Source organism: Protopterus annectens, chromosome 3.part0 (genome assembly GCF_019279795.1).
Source record: "Protopterus annectens isolate FY-2018-M chromosome 3.part0, PAN1.0, whole genome shotgun sequence".
Taxonomy (NCBI): Eukaryota; Metazoa; Chordata; order Ceratodontiformes; family Protopteridae; genus Protopterus; species Protopterus annectens.
In genome coordinates, this window is record NC_056731.1 from 15,383,605 (window position 1) to 15,400,106 (window position 16,502).

Sequence of the window (16,502 nt, forward strand, 5' to 3'; positions counted from 1 at the left end):
CTGTTGTCTGCATTTTCTGTGGTACTTAGGAAACAAATTTGCATACCCAAATGCTGAAACATTGTATTGAGAGACTGATGGAGTTTTCTCAAGGCAGATGCCTGACATACCCATTCCATGTCCCCAGTAGGTTGATGAAGGGTTAATATCACTACCATATATAAAGTTACACATACCTTAGTATCCACTGGGATAGATATTCCATTACTCCCATTGGGCTGCAGATGAGGCTGCCACATGTCCACAGTGTCTTGTTTGCTGCCCGTATGTACACAGTACTGGTTCACCATGTCGATGTTGTGGACTCCAGGAAATGTTAACCATGGTTGGATTACCTCTTGCTTCTGTGTGTGATGTTATGCACAGTCAGTCATGGCAGAGGCAATAAGAGCCTCTTGCAGATACACTTTTACTAATGCTGCAGTAACTCCTAACATCACTTTGTGACCTCCTTAATCTGAACATGAGCATTTGATCAAATTCAAACTTAGATTGTGTAACTCTGTTGTGCAGCATTTATATGTTTATGAATCACTCTGCCATCTTGTTTTGTCTCATGACATACATGTAGAGGCTTATTTTAATAACAACTTATCATCATGTGATTATACAGCCATTAGCACATAACACACCAGAAAGTGCTGCTTGGCCTAGCCACATTGCAGAGCTTGTTTTTCTAAATCACACACATCCTGTGCATGGATATTTATCATTCAGATTTCCTTACTATGATACAGCAACATTTTCTGAATCTGGTCTCAGGCCTTAGAAGGTTGTAGACAGAATAAAGATTGTCCAAAGGAGGGTTAATCAAATGGTGTGTTAGTGTGATAAATGAATTGTAAAAATGTTGTATATTTGTGTGGGGGACAAGTTGGGCAAGAATACATCCTTCTGAACAAAACAATTGAAAAATGATAGAGATAAAACTTGAAATGAGAGAAAATCTAAGAAATTTTTTTTTCACGCAGACTATAATGGACAAAATGAACTGTGATCATAATGACTCAATAGAACTAGGTACTATAAATTCATAGGTTCATAGGTTGGTACTAGGCTATCAGCCCTAGGGCCTATATAAGCCTAGCCATAACAATTCTCTGGCTATTTCTTCCCACACTATTTACTTCTCTAAAAGGATGTGCAGTTAGGTTATGTCTTCTGCAGTCTTTGCAGATCATATCAATTGATTAAAATAAAAAAAAAATGAAATGAAAGATTTGTGCTCTAGCAATGCAGTAAAATTACTTTTTTTTTTCATTTTCTAATATTCCAAAATATCCATCATGGGGACTGCCATACTGACATCAGTTTTTACTCTCTGCATTGGTTCTCAGAATGCACCTTGTGTACTGATAATATGATACAGCCAACATGTAATGAATATTTTTCTCTCCATTTAGATATGGTGATTGTGCAGTGAGTCATTTATTTCTTAGAATGTGTCTGTAAGTATTGCTAGTATCTACTTGAATTACTATGGGTCTACTACAAGTGTGACACACTTCCCTGCTGATGCTCACTGTTGTTGGAGAGTGCCCTAACTCCCACTACCCTGATTCCAATATACTACAATTAGGCTAACCATCCCTCCCAGAACCCTGACCGTAACCCTAAAAACAACTCCTGATCATTCTGAAACCCCAACTCTGAGCAAACTCCCATTCACTCCCTAACTCTAAGGTTAAGCCAACATCTGATCAATCTAAACCTAAAATTCCCCTCCCCTCTCTAACCTACCGCTAACTCCTGGTCATTCACTAAACCTAAAATCCCTTTCCCTAAACCTAAAGCTCCCCTCTCCCATTTTCCTTCCACACTTTTCTGCGATGAGACCTTGATGGCATCTGACCACTGCAGCAGCTGTACTCCTGAACTCATGATCGAGTTTGAGGAGTTGCTCGGCCAGGTGGGTGAACAGAGAAACAGCTACTCAGGCCTATAGTTGTGAGGTCCTAGATTTCATGCAGCTGAGGCTCTTGTGGACATAAGGGTCCCAGCTACTATGAAAGTGTTGTGAGCTGCTAGAAAGCTTTCATACTGCATTTAAATCTCTTTAAATACAGGTAAACAACAGAATATTATTAAGTATCCAAAGCTGAAGTTTCTACGTTCTCTCCAACATGCTTGTGCACATGTTAAAAGCTGCCAATCAAGCCAGTAGCTCTGTTCTTTCATCTCATGGACCTCACTTCAAAAAGCTGCTGAGATAGAAGAAAGATAAGCATTTCATACTGGTTTTCCTCATTGAATAAAAGTAACACTTCACTGGCCAAAAAATGAGAGCATTTAACAGATCATGTTGTGTTGCAATACAGCCAATGCCTGTTTTTCATATCATGATTTCTTCAATGACTATTTCTTTGGAACAGAGATATTCACTTTAGCTGTCAATGTGTACTTCATAACACTTAACTGACCACATTTAAGCAATCTTGGGATGAAAACTGTGGGTGATGAGTGAAAGCCAAAACTATAAAAACAAAGTCTATAGCCTTTTCTTGGGACAGATACCTTTCTGAAACAATGTGAAATTTTAACAGTAGAAATGTTGGTTCCTTCATGACCTACAGCAGGGAGTAAAGGGAAAATGAGGAAATTTAAAGATTACTGGGCACTAAATTATGTGTTGGTAATAATACAGGGAAATTAACTTTGGTATAAGGTATCTATACAGGAGAGAGAAATTTAACCAACATACTAACCGACAATGAAATGGACAAAGTGTTGGTTCAGTGGTTAGTATTTGCTGTCATACTAAATGTCCAGATATTGTTTTAATATCTTTCCTTCAAATTCAGCATGAAAATACAAAAATCTTGCATAAAACAGTAATGTTATTGTGTGACCACTAAATGGTATTTTATTGCATTTTGAACTTATTTAACATTCTGTGCAGATGGTATTCTCTTATTAAATCCACACAAGACAGCAACCAACCTACAAAAGAATTACTTTGTAAGCCTTTGCAACTGGACAAATAATGATAAACTGTTTGTAATGTACACAGCACCACAATTCTACTCCAAATTCAGAGGAAGACAAGCTTGTTAAGCACCTTTCTGATGTCAGAAAAGTGTTTAACAAGGTTTTGTTGCCCATCTCTAAGTGCTGCTAAACCCTAGTATAATATTAAAGTATAACAGTGGCCAGTGCCAGCATGCACAGAATATTGGCAGAAGATAAAATGGCTTTAGAAGCTGTTAGATACTTCACTCTGCCATACTTTTGTTTAAAATGTAGCAAAACATAACAGTTTTTAAAACCATGATTTCCTCAGAGGGACTCCCCTTTTGACCTTTGTCTGTGTGGCAGAGGTAAGTGTTTTATGGCTTCTAAAGCTGTAAAATACTGCGTGCTCCTACATTTCTTTTTCTTTGACTGGTAATACATGAAGCATATAAAGTTTAATGAACTACAAAGTATTATGATTGAGTCTATATGAACATAATTGCTTTTATGTGTTGTTGACATGGATGCCACAATTCACTTCTCAAGTTTCAATTTGCTCTCCTCTAAAAGTAAATTTCTTGACTTCCTTGTCTTAAACACATAAGTTGGTTATGATCATTGACCCAGTCATAATCCTCTTTATCAATGTTACACCCAAATAATCTGGTGTTATGTTTTTTGCCACTGCTTAAAGACTTGTGGACCCTAGTTAAGCTCCATGAGTTACATAATCTTATTCCTAATTTGAATCAGCAAAAATATTTAGGACTGATAACTGACCCCACCTACTAACTCTACCCTGTCCTTTAAAACACATACAGAAATGACAGTTCAAAGAACTGTCTTACAGTTAATGTTATGTCCAAGATTATCTAGAATTATGGACAGTATAAGATAAAAATGTTCTAATACCCAGGCTTAGTTGCAGTCTACCCACCATGTACTTCATTTTCGTACTAATACACATACATATGATTCAATTATTCAGTGAAGTTACATACAAACTCAGGGCCCTATATAGTCCATTTAAGAGTTTGTTTAATGAGTTTGCTTAATGATCAACCTCGAAACAAAAAATATATCCTTGAACCGATAATCTATACTCTCTTTAAATAAGTTCAAGTTGTCAGCATATCTTACGTGCATGGACAATGAATGTCATTACCTGCCTGCCCTATAACTGAAAGAAATAATGTTTTTAATGTAAATCTGACAGGGGGAAATGAACAAAAATATTCTTATTTCTTACACTGGCATTATGTTTAACAAGATCAATACCTTGCTCAACTGCAAAAAAAATGATGGAGACATTTATACACTAAAATTATATTCCCCCGTCAACGGTCTATATCCTGCCAAATGAAGAGAAAGAAATTCAATCCTCCTACTGTTTGATAATTTTCTGAGTCCCTCTATGTGCCTAGGAAAAGATTTCTGTATGTACTTGAGGGTTTTGTGATGGGAATCCCCAACATGTATACATCCTGATCAGCACCTCATTTTACCTACTGATAAATAAAAGTAGAGTCTTTCTAATCAATCCAAAACATGTTCTAGTTTCTAAACTGATATGTTTGTCAGACATCAGATTGGAGTCCACTAATATGTCCAGACCCATAATCAGATTTAAAGGTTATAAAATATGGTTAGGTAAGGTATAGGGAGAGGTGGTGTTCTTAAAACTAAAGTGCATGACTTTCATGCCCTTATGTTTTATGCCATTTGTAAAACGTTGACAGAGTGCTGATCCAGAATATTAGTAATGATGCTACCAACTTTAATGTCATTAGCAATTGTGCTGAACCAGACTTTCCCTAAAACTGGACATTTGGACATTACAAGGACAAAGATCAAGAGGTGCAGCACTGATATGCCCATTCCAATAGGCTTAAAGTAGGAGAAATGGCTCCCAATTCTAACCTGACACCTTCAATTAGATAACCAAGCTGTTACCATCTAACCACATAGGGATTTATATGGATATTAATCATAGTATTAAGACAGACATCATGGCAGAAAATAAAATATGTATTTTTTTTTTCTTTGGCAGACTTAACAACTCATCACTGCGATCCTTTAAGAAAATTGCAATGTCTACCGATTAATAGCAGTACAGTTTTGCTACTAGATACAGTACTGTTCAGAATTATAAGGCGGATAGGTTATGTCAGTTAAGTTGTTGCTCTATCATCTTAGTATCATTAGCTAATCAAATCATTTGTCTAAACTTTTCATGCGTCTGTAGTAAAATCTGTAAATATGCTTGTTAAACTTTAGAATAACTTCTTTAAACTGCCTACTCCCTTTTTCCTCTGCTGCTGTATGTTATACTTACTGTAGCCTGTTGTTTTATTATTGTATATTACCTTATTATCATTTGAGCACAGCTACATTCAAACTAACATGATCACTATAAACTTCTACATACGTGGTTTTCTTCCTAGAGAATGGGTAAGGAGTGATGAGTCAGTTGACCAGCCTGCTTACTCACTTAACAAACAGGAATAAATAATATAAATATTTACAACTAGGCTGATTTCTAGAATATAATCAAAACACTAAATAAATAAATGAATAAATGAATAAATAAATAAATAAATCTTATGACAAACAAGTGCATTAAACTGTGGCACACTGATGCATTGTATGCAATCTGTGTAAACAAACAGTGAAATGAAATAATTCTTGTTGAGCTATTACACTGAAAAAGGGTTCTTAACTATTTTGTTAGTTGCTTCCCTGGAAACACTAATACATATTTGCATTTGTTTTTATACTGGCATTGTTATGCTCCGCACTTTTCCATTTTAAGAACTCTTTGTTTCTTTACATGCAGGTGGATTCCGGTGCCTTGGTGTCAGTGAGAAAGATGCTGCTTCTGGAATTTGCGGAGAACGTTACTTCTTCAACAAAGAATTACAGGAATGTCAGGCATGCTCGGAATGTGAAGATGGAACTGTTTCTTTTCCGTGTTCATCATCTGGTGATACTATCTGTGCTCAGACCTCTAAAGGTAAACTGTCTGCAGTTTGGTCTGCCAACGTGGTACTGCCTGTGGGAAAATCAGGATTGTCACAAGTCCATTTGGGTTTAAATCTTGGTGTTAAGGGAAAGCTAACCAGTGATGTGTTATTCATTGACCATGACAGTATTGTATTCAGACAGCATGGCTTAGTTTGGATTGACTACAACTTTGCAGTTAGGCACAATTGCAGGAATTTTCTTCAGCTGTCACTAAGAATAAATAGCAGTGAAGAGGAGGAAAAATATTGTGGAATTCGGATTGAACAACCAGAGGGGAAACGTTTTCAGAGTATTAGTCTTAGTACTGCTGCTGAAGTAGAGCCAAATCAGATGTTCTGCATCACTCTAAAAAGTCCAAACCAGTTCTGCAACCAAAGTAAAGATTTGAATATCTATGACCTTAACAACCCACTGAGTTTGTTGTGGTTGTCTCATGACACAGGTGCTGTGGCCATGCGTGCCCAACTGTCTACAGCAATTCATTATCAGACCAACTACCGCCCTGCTTTTAAAATCAGTTCTGTTTCTGATCCTTATATGGTAACCTTATCCCATGATGGACGAGCTGTCAAATTTACTGAGAGTGGTGTTGTGAAATTTGTGTTCCACCAGGCACTGTATGCAATGGGCCATACATGTGTGCGAGAAGGATTTTCTTTGATAGCATATGTCAGTACCAATGGAACTAACAAAGAACTACTTCAGATCTACAAGTCTGGTGTGAACTACAGAGATACATCGATATGGGCATCTGCAGCTGCAAAGGTCAATGCTGGTGATATGATCAGTTTTGAAATATTGTCTCCTGTACAGTGTAATGTCCGGTATTTTGGAGACAATTCTGGTGTCAGTATGCTTAGTCTGATTTGGATTCCTTCCATTATTTCTGCATCACTTTCTGCTACTGTTTCCCAAACTGGATTGCCAGCAGGAGCAGTAAGGAATAAAATTCTTCATTTTGATCCAGTGTTGCTGGAGGGAAGACAGGTACAGCTCATTTCCTCTGGACCATTAGCAAACAAGTATTTTAAGTTCAGAGAATGTGGAGTTGTCAGTGTAGCTTTTCAATTAAAGTTGATTCATTCATGTAATATAGTAAAAATCACATTGAACCAATTGAGCAGTGTTCTTGGGCAACCTCAACCTATCATGCAACAAATTGGAGGCCAAATGCCACAAGAAAGTCTGTGGACAAGTATAAATTTCCACACATCCTTTGAAGTTTCCAATGGAACAATGATTTCTATTTCTCTTGACTGCATACGTGGCAGAATCAATCAGATTGCTCATGGTCAGGGAACAAGTCTATCAGTTTTGTGGGTTTCATCCTAAATGTCATCATCTGATAATGATATACATGTAAAGTATACTAACAGTTTACTTTGGGTCATAAAGTATACACTGAATGAGAAATGCATTGTAAAGTAAGAACTGCACAAACTTTTAAATGAATCTCACCTGCAATTAAAAAGCATAATCCAGTGTGGTTTGAAATTGTAAAACAAGCACAAAAACTCAGATGTATGCAATGCTGAGAAGTACCAACCTTTTTGCTGTCAGCTGTTACTGATTCATGTTTGTCAGCAGTGTCACATGTTTGCACATAAACATCTGAGAGTGGTAAAGGAAGCAAGCAAGTCAATATGTATTGTATATGTGGTGCCTACTCATAAAATAATCAGAAGTGCATTTGTTACACGAATGGATTCTTAAAAATTACACTTTATTTGCAATATTTTTGGCACAGAAAACATGTTAACAGTAATCCTATATTCACATTTGTAAAACTGTGCCATAACTTTTTGAGTCACTTTACTCCCGTACCCTATAGCTTAAGTAAAGGAACGCTTCTTCTTATTCACCGTTATCCCAACTGCAACGTCGCAAACCATAGTTCAGCCATTAACATTTGGTGCTAGACTTGAAGCCTTTACCCTCTTTACTTGTTTGAGGTCTTTGTACCATCCATACCAGCATACCCTCCTGTCACTTTTGTAGCACCCAGCATGCACCAGCTGAAACTTCTCTGGCTTTATGGGGTTTTAGTATAATCACTTTACTTGACATGTTTTATCTGTTTTCTTCTGAAGTGCTTTAAATGCATTTCCTTTCCAAGGCTCACTTTTTAGAACTATTGTGTATTATTCCAAATAGTAGCAGTCTTCATACCTCTTAATTGTACAGATTTTTGCAGAATGGCCCATATTTGCCTCATATTTTTTGTCCATTTTTCATAAAGTTGTATTTTTTTAGGCAAGTTAGAAAATGATAGACATTTGAATTTCAGGCTTCATACCCTTCAGAAAAGTAATGCTAATGCACAACCTGTTATTCTATCAACTTTTGTAAGTTTGTAAGAGTAATATCTAAAAATTGTCCCTATTTTTGGGCCTCACCCCACACTTTTATCTATGGCTTTGTCTAGGTTTCTTGCTCTAAGAGGTTGAGAGGTATGAGTCTCACTGTTGACTGATGCACTAAGGTTAATGTGAATTCATGTCACATAATTGCATCTGAAAAGAAAACCCTCATTTCCTATGTTGCATGTTTTCAAACACTATGGAGGTTTTACAAAAATGTGTTTTTACTGTTTTGATACCGAACTTTACTACTTTCTGATACAATCGTATTTCTTATTTATTTATAGTACAATTTTAATCTTCCTTCTCTGTTAGATCTATTGTAACTCTTTGGCTGTGGCTAAAATGAATCAGTTCTCTATTAGGTCACTGGCCTGATGTAGTAAATAAACACATACAACTAAGCATAGACAAATAGGAATCTTTCAGGACTCTTTCAGTGCACTGCAATTACCCCTTATTCTACTACCCATGTTTCTCCATCTTTCTCCTGCCCTTCCTTCTGATCCATCCCAGTACTTAAGCAGCAGGTCATGTTTCTAATGTATTCTGCGTTTGCTTGTAATGCACTTCATTCAGGCTACTACTGTTTCTGTAAAGTTGTCACCCTTCTGGTTACAGTGCCAAGCTTCTGTTACAGCAGTCTGGTATAAGAACCTGGAGTTATAACTCCCCTATTATTCTGACCAGGCCATCACTACCAATTCATATTTGTCAGCAGTGTCACATGTGGACATATAACTGTTTTTAGTTTATATTTTTCATATACATAAAGATTTCAGTCAAACCCCTTCATCATATTTAGAAATTGTTGCACAAAGGGTTAAGGTTAAAAGCTGCCAATGATCTTTACCCTGTAATACTGAGCTTATTTCTCTCAGTTTTCATTTTCCTCTATGTACATGTGAGCATGTCACTTAACTGGATAGTAGATGAGAAAATTACAAAAACAAAGAGAGTTGTGTGTCCATAATCTTGCTCTGCTGCCTCCCTTTAAGCGAGGGATCCTACTCATTCAGCAGTGTAACAATCTTTTCCATGCCATTTCAGTTGTTTCATAGATTGTTATGCTGTAGTGAGATGAATTCCATGCACATATATGCATCACATGCTTTCAATCTGTTGTTTTGTTACTCTGGTACTCACCTCAGTCAGAATGCTTTAGAAGGTGCTATCAGTTTTGATGCTGTAATGTCTAAAGTGTTCTAGTCTTCTGGCGTCCAGGAGGGTCAGAATAATTTCTAATTGGGGCAGGCTCCATAGTATCCATCAGTTTAGCCATGAAAGTGTCATTATCAGTATGTGATCTGGTGAGTTCTGATGTATTTTGGGGGCATTTACATGGATAGACAGTACACTACTTACCCTGTGCCATGTGTTCTGTGTGAGATGTGGCAATAAACACATTTTCCAAACATTCTGCAAGACTGTGCTCCTTTCTTTTAATACCTGCAATGGATGCTACCTAATCCTGATACTTGGTTCTTTGTCCTCTGTCATGCTGTTTTTATCCTCTGTAAAACATTTCAGTGTGATTTGTCGGGCACAGCTGCTTTGCTTTGTGGTATTATTCAGTTGTTCCTTAGTAAACGCAAAGTAGCAAAACTCGTTTAATACTTCAGTCTTTTCATCCTTGCCGTGTTCCAGTCCTGTTTCTTCTCAAAACTTACAACAGGGACCCATGTAATTCTCATCAGATTGTACTAAAAACATTTTCTCCCTCTCTCTGCTGAATCCATATTTATTTTTGCTATCTGTACTCCTAAAAGAAGAAAAAAAGAGAGGGAAAAGAAAGAAAGGACTCTTGAAAAATTAAAAATAAGGAGCCTTGGTAAGGAATACAAAAGTGACAATTTACACTAACAAGTTAATAACCATATTTAAAGCCTGTGGCACATGTTATGTAGAATAGTTAAGGTCAAGTGTGACTCAAATAAGTTCATTTCAAATTCTTTCTTCTCTTATTTGAAGACAAGATAAATGCAAAGTGCTCTGCATAACCAGTCATGGTCACAGAAATCCCTGATTTCTGCTGCTGTATGACAAATGCTGCTGTCATCCTGTCATGCTTTCTTATCAGCATAAGTCATTTTCTCATACAGCTAAGTCTAACTATACAACCCAAAAGAAAGCCATGAACCCTTAGGATTAGTTGCTTCACAGATCCAGCCTTTCTTTTGAATATTATCCTGGGATTTTACGGTTAACAGAATGTCAGACATCATCTTTTGGGCTTGTAGTACACTGCTTAAAGTGCTGATGCAAGGTTTTTGCCTCCCTGTCTTTTGGGTTTATTATTAGACTTTTCAACATTATTCTTTAAATCTAATTAAATCTAGCTTATTTGCATATTACAAGTTCACAACTTTCACACAAACATACACAGGCCTGTGGTGTCATAATTTTTATGGATCTACACTTCAGGGTCATACCTCTCAACTGTACAGATTTTCGCAGAATGTCCAGATTTTTGCCTTATATTTTTGGTTAGTTTTTTATAAAACTGTGGTTTTCTGATAAATTAATGGAAAATCATTAAAGACTGAATTTAGAAAATAATGACAGACATTTGAATTTCAGACTTTATACCCTTCAGAAAATTCATGCTAATGCAAAACCTGTTATTTTATCAGCTTTCCAAGTTTGTGAGAGCAATATTAAAAATTGTCCCTATTTTATTTATAACTTTGTACAGAATTCCTGCTCTAAGAGGTTGAGAGGTATGTTCAGGGTTACAGAAATTCACCCCGGCAGTAACCATCCAGATGAAAGACAAATTCAGCTAATGGACCAAAAACTACAAATACAACAAGCAGTTTGTGGCCACTTGTCCTACTGCTTTAACTGATATATTTGTGATAACGTATCTCTTTAAATGTTATCCCCTTGTTGTTATGTTAAATTTATAACAGTTCAGAAATCAACCTTTAGTGTCCCTCGCCCATCTTATACTGTGACATTTCTGAAATTATTTCTCAGTACTTTAAACAGACAAAAAAAATCTAGTCACTAGTCACCCCCTCCATATGCTTCATAATGGTTTGCACCACATAAAGTTCAGCAATTCTACATGTTCTTTAATTCCAAAACCATTCTTTATGTCTTCCAGCTTCAACATTATGTTTATTGTGGGGTATTTTTTTAACATATTTTGCTGTACTTCCCATGGACACTCTCCTTCTACAATCAGCACTCACTCTGCCCTTTAAAATAGAGACCTGGCCCAAAATAGGCTACATACTGCCATCTCTACAGTTACTGACTTTACTTTGAAGAATTTTTAAATAAACATTTGCAGGTTTTAACTAATGGGTCTCAGTTTTAATGCTGCTTTAATTCTAATATGTTAATTTAAACCAGAAGAATTATTTGCATTTATACATATTGCCATTGCATTTCTTTTTTGTCTAACAGTTGATGTACTTGCATTATAAGCATGCATGGTCCATAGTGGCCCCAATGTTTAGTTAACATATTTTTCTACTACTATAGGGACAAAAAGTAGATATACATGTAATTCAACAGGTGTGGTCTACTTGGCCACCTATGACAGTTGGAAGGCATTCTACATAGGTGAGACATATCACAAACTGTCAGAATGAATCTATGAAGATGTCCTGGCATGGAAACAGAAGGACAGAAAGACAAGAAAAATGCTTTGGCAAAGCATTTTTCACAATGTAAAACATTTAGGAAATTTGACTGAACACATGATTTTGGAAAGTACGGGCAACTACATCTGGATTAAAACTGAAAATAGCTTTCTGTATAGTGTTTTTGCTTATTTTTCCAAACTACTATTTTTGCACATTGCTTTAAAGAAGAGTTTAATTAATTATTCAACAGCTATGCATTTATTTGTTTAAAGCACACAATGTGGTCATATAGGGAAGGTTATTTAAGCTCCTACATGAGCATTTTGCTTTTGTCCTGATGAGGTATCTGTAATTTTAATAGGTTGAAAGTGCTCAATAAAAGATACAATTTTACTACTGGGATTGTTTTTGTTGGTGTTTGTTGAATTACATTTTGGAATAGCAGTTTATGTTTTTTCCTTTTACCCATATGCATCAAAAATAACTTTTGGTTTGCCATAAACACTGGGATACACCACTGATGGCAATCTATGTACCCTTTTTTTCTCCCCAGCAATATCTTAAAAAAGCGACATTCCATTTCACCATTTTATTTTTCATGAATTTAGGGAAGTCAGAATCTTACTTTTATAACTCCACACATTCACAGACTGAGTCTTGTTGCTTTTCCAACTGGATAACCAGCTTCTATTTATTTCTTTAACACTTGTTTACCAGAAAAGTCTGACTGGGACAGAACCCATTTTCATTGGAGGCCTGTAGATAAATGATGTCCTTACATTCATTGCTGCATTATTCATCACTTAATGGATTCCCTGCCATGGAAGCCCATCATCCAGCCACTCTACCAAAGTCTACCATTGCTTTAAGGTATGCTGAAGTGGGATTGTGCCCAGGTCTCTGATACCCATAAGATATACTATGAATTATTGCAGATGGAATCTCCTAAACTTGTGGCTATTCCTCCTGTTTTGGCTGCTTTACTGGATGTTTTTTCCAATGCCTCTAAAGCACCTGATTCTTGGTCACTTGCTCTCAAGAAGTCTGATAGGTTTTATAGGGTGTCTGAGGATTGTTCCTTTTTGTTCAAATGTCTTGCTGATGACCCCTCTGTGGTGCTTGTAGTCTTTGATAAGGCATCTCATTTGCTTCCTTCGTCCATGTTGGTGTCTTTTGACAAGGACTGCAGAACCATGGACAGGCTGGGTAAGACGGTTTATTCTTTTGCTACCATAGCTTTTAGGGCAATTAATTATCAGACCCATATATCTAGGTATGTGTTGGCTCTTCTTTCTCAGGCTTGTCAGCTTTTTTCTGAGCTTCCAGATGCTGACAGTAAATCTTCTGCTCTTTCCTTGTTTGGAACTTTCTCTCAGGTAGTTCCTCATTCTATCACATGTAGTTATGATGCAGCAGATGCCTCTTCTAGGGCTGCTGCTTCTGGTTCAGTGATGAGGAGGTATTCTTGGCTTAGGTATTAAGGCTAAGTTGATGGATGCTCCTCTGGATAATAAACATTTGTTTGGGCAAGCGGAAAGTTTCTTCAGGACAAAGGGAAGGCCTTACAGGAGCTTAAACATGTTTGTTTCTCCTGTGGCTAAATTTCAGAGAAACTACCCTTCTAAGCCAACCTTTGTTTGTAGGCAATCTTGCCCTCCTGCTAAAGGTAAAAAGGGTGGTAAACTGGCTCCTCTTGCTAAGGCCACTCAGACTGCAGGGATTCAAAAGCCTTCCTATCCTGACAAAGCAGGTGCTGTCTGACTATCTGCCTGTTCCCAGCCACATTCCTCTTTCTCTTCACCTTTCTCTTTCTCTTCCTATTTAGCTTTGAATCACCCAGGATTTTTGGGTTCTGTCAGTCATTTGTCAGCAGCACTTCATGGTGTGGCTATCTCGCCCTCATTTTATGGGCATCCCTCGGCCATCTTGGGAACAGCTTCCTTTCTTCCCAGAGGTTCTTTCAGATCTCTTGTCTCAGGGTACTATTCAAGAGGTGCCTGTGTCCTGAAGGGGGAAGGGGTTTTATTCAAGAACATTTCTAGTGCCCAGAAAAGAGGGTACAGTACTTGGAGACTGATTTTAGACCTCTCTCATCTAAACACTTTTCTGAAGGTGCCTTCCTTTCAGATGTTGTCTCTTCAGACTCTGTTTCTTCTCTTGCTCCCTCAGGCCTCTCTGGTGTTTCTGGATCTCAAGGATGCTTATCTCCATATTCTGATCCATCCTCTTTTCAGGAAGTTTTTGCATTTTTCTGTTGCTTCCTGGCATTTTCAGTTCTGTGCTTCCCCCTTTGGCCTTTCTACTGCCCCCAAGGGTGTTTGTCAAATATCTTGTTCCTGTGATTGCTTTTTGCAGGCTTCAAGGAATCCAAATATTTCCTTACTTGGACAGCCTGCTGATTCAGGCATCTTCTCCAGAGGTCCTTTTGCAAAATCTTCATCTTACCATTTCTCTTCTTCTGAGCCTGGGGTTCATGACAAACTTCAAAAAGTCTTCTCTGACATCTTCTTGGGATCATCTCTTTCTGGGTTGCAGGATTTAGATGATGACAATGCTGGAATCCCTGCCTCCTTCAAAGGCCTTAACTCCCATTTCTTTATTTCAAACTCTTCTTCCCCAGGGCTCAATTACAGCCAGGGAATTTCTGAGAGCTCTGGGTTTCATGACTCCCACCATTATGATGCTCCCTCTGGCTAATCTCCACATGAGGAAGTTCCAGTGGTTTCTGAAGTAGGTGTTGCTTCGACATGTGCATCCTCTAGACTTTACAGTTCCTGTTCTCCTTTGTCTCAAGAGGGAACTTCTGTGGTGGATTCAGCAGTTGTTTCTGAATCAAGGCTCCATTTGCATCCCCCTCTTCCCTCTCAGGATCTGTTCACAGACGAATCAGATGTGGGATGGGGAGCAATGTTAGACTTCCTGAATGTACAGGGAGTGTGGTCACCTTGTTAGCAGAAGGAGTACATCAACTTCAAAGAGATTGAGAGCTCTTGTGCTGGCTCTTCAGGCCTTTCATCATCTCTTCTCTCCAGGGCCTCTCAAGGTATTCACAGACAACACCACAGTGATGTGGTATATCAACAAACAGATGGGAACAAGATCTTACCTTCTTTGCCAGCTGGCACTTCTGGTATGGGAACTGGCTGTCAAGTATCAAGTGACTCTTCAGGAAGTTTATATTCCTTCAGATCAGAACATTTTGGCAAACACTCTGAGCAGGTTCTTCACTCAATCCCATGAATGGATGCCTCACAGTATGTGTTTCTGGACATTATTCACCAGTGGGGTACTCCTCAAGTAGATCTCTTTGCCTCCTCTTTGAACGGACAGCTTCCTCTGTTTTGTGCCAGAGTCCCAGGTCCTCTGGTGTAGAAGGTGGACACCCACTTATTTTCTTGGAGGGGGATGTTTCTTTACGTATATCCTCCCCTTCCTCTCATTCTGAAAGTCCTGTTCAAGATTCAACAAGATGATCCCAAAAATGTTGTTGGTGACTGCCTTTTGGCTGCAACACCACTGGTTCCCTCTACTTCTGCACCTAGCCAAGGCGAATCATCACAAGTTAACAGACAGGGTGGATCTACTCACACAAGACAAGGTATCTCTCATCCATCCTCCCTGCCTATGCTTCAACTGACACCTTGGGTGATAGGGTTTTGATTCCTCATAGACACCTTTTTTCTGAGGACATGCTGCAGGTCCTACAGGAGGCAAGAAAACATATTACTAGGAAATCCTACTTATCTAAATGGAAGTGATTTTCTATTTGGTGTTTCTTTTGTAACCTGGATTCACTTACTGTGGATGTTCCTTTGGTTCTCTCTTATTTGTGTGAGTTGGCCAATGCTGGTTTGGCCTATTCTTATATTAAGGCCTACTTAGCTCTTTCTGCTTGTCTGCCTTTATCTCCTCCTTTAGCTTCTAAATTAGGCTAAGCAATTTCTTAAAGGCATCCTTAATATTAGACCTCCCAGGAAGCCTGTTCCTCCTCCCTGGGATCTTAATTTTGTTCTGGAGAAATTGACTCAGGCTCCTTTTGAGCCTGCTGTTTCAGCTTCCCTGCAACATTGCTCTTGGAAGACAGTTCTTTTATTTTGTTAGGTCTTACTTCTGCCAGACAGGTGTCTGAGTTGCAAGCCCTTATGGCTTGTCCACCTTTTTTGATATTCCATGAGGACAGGGTGTCCTTGCGTACTTATCCTTCTTTTATGCCTAAGGTGGTTAACAAGTGGTCACTTAACCAGTCTATTAATTTGCCTACTTTTTTCTTCCCTCTGCAATATGACAGTGAGAGGGGGCTGCATACTTTAGATGTGCATAGACAGCTCATATTTTAAATGGATAAGAGTAAAGCTATCAGAAAATCTGATCAGTTGTTTGTTTCCTTTCATCCTAGGTCTTTAGGATTGGCTGTTTCCAAGCAAACTATTTCTACTTGGATTTCAAAGGCTATTTCTTTTTGTTACACTTTTCCTGACAAGAATCTTCCTTCTTCTGAAAAGGCTCATTCTGCTAAAACTGCTTAGACACTAATTCTATTCTTGAAGCAGCTACCTGGATTTCTGTGCAT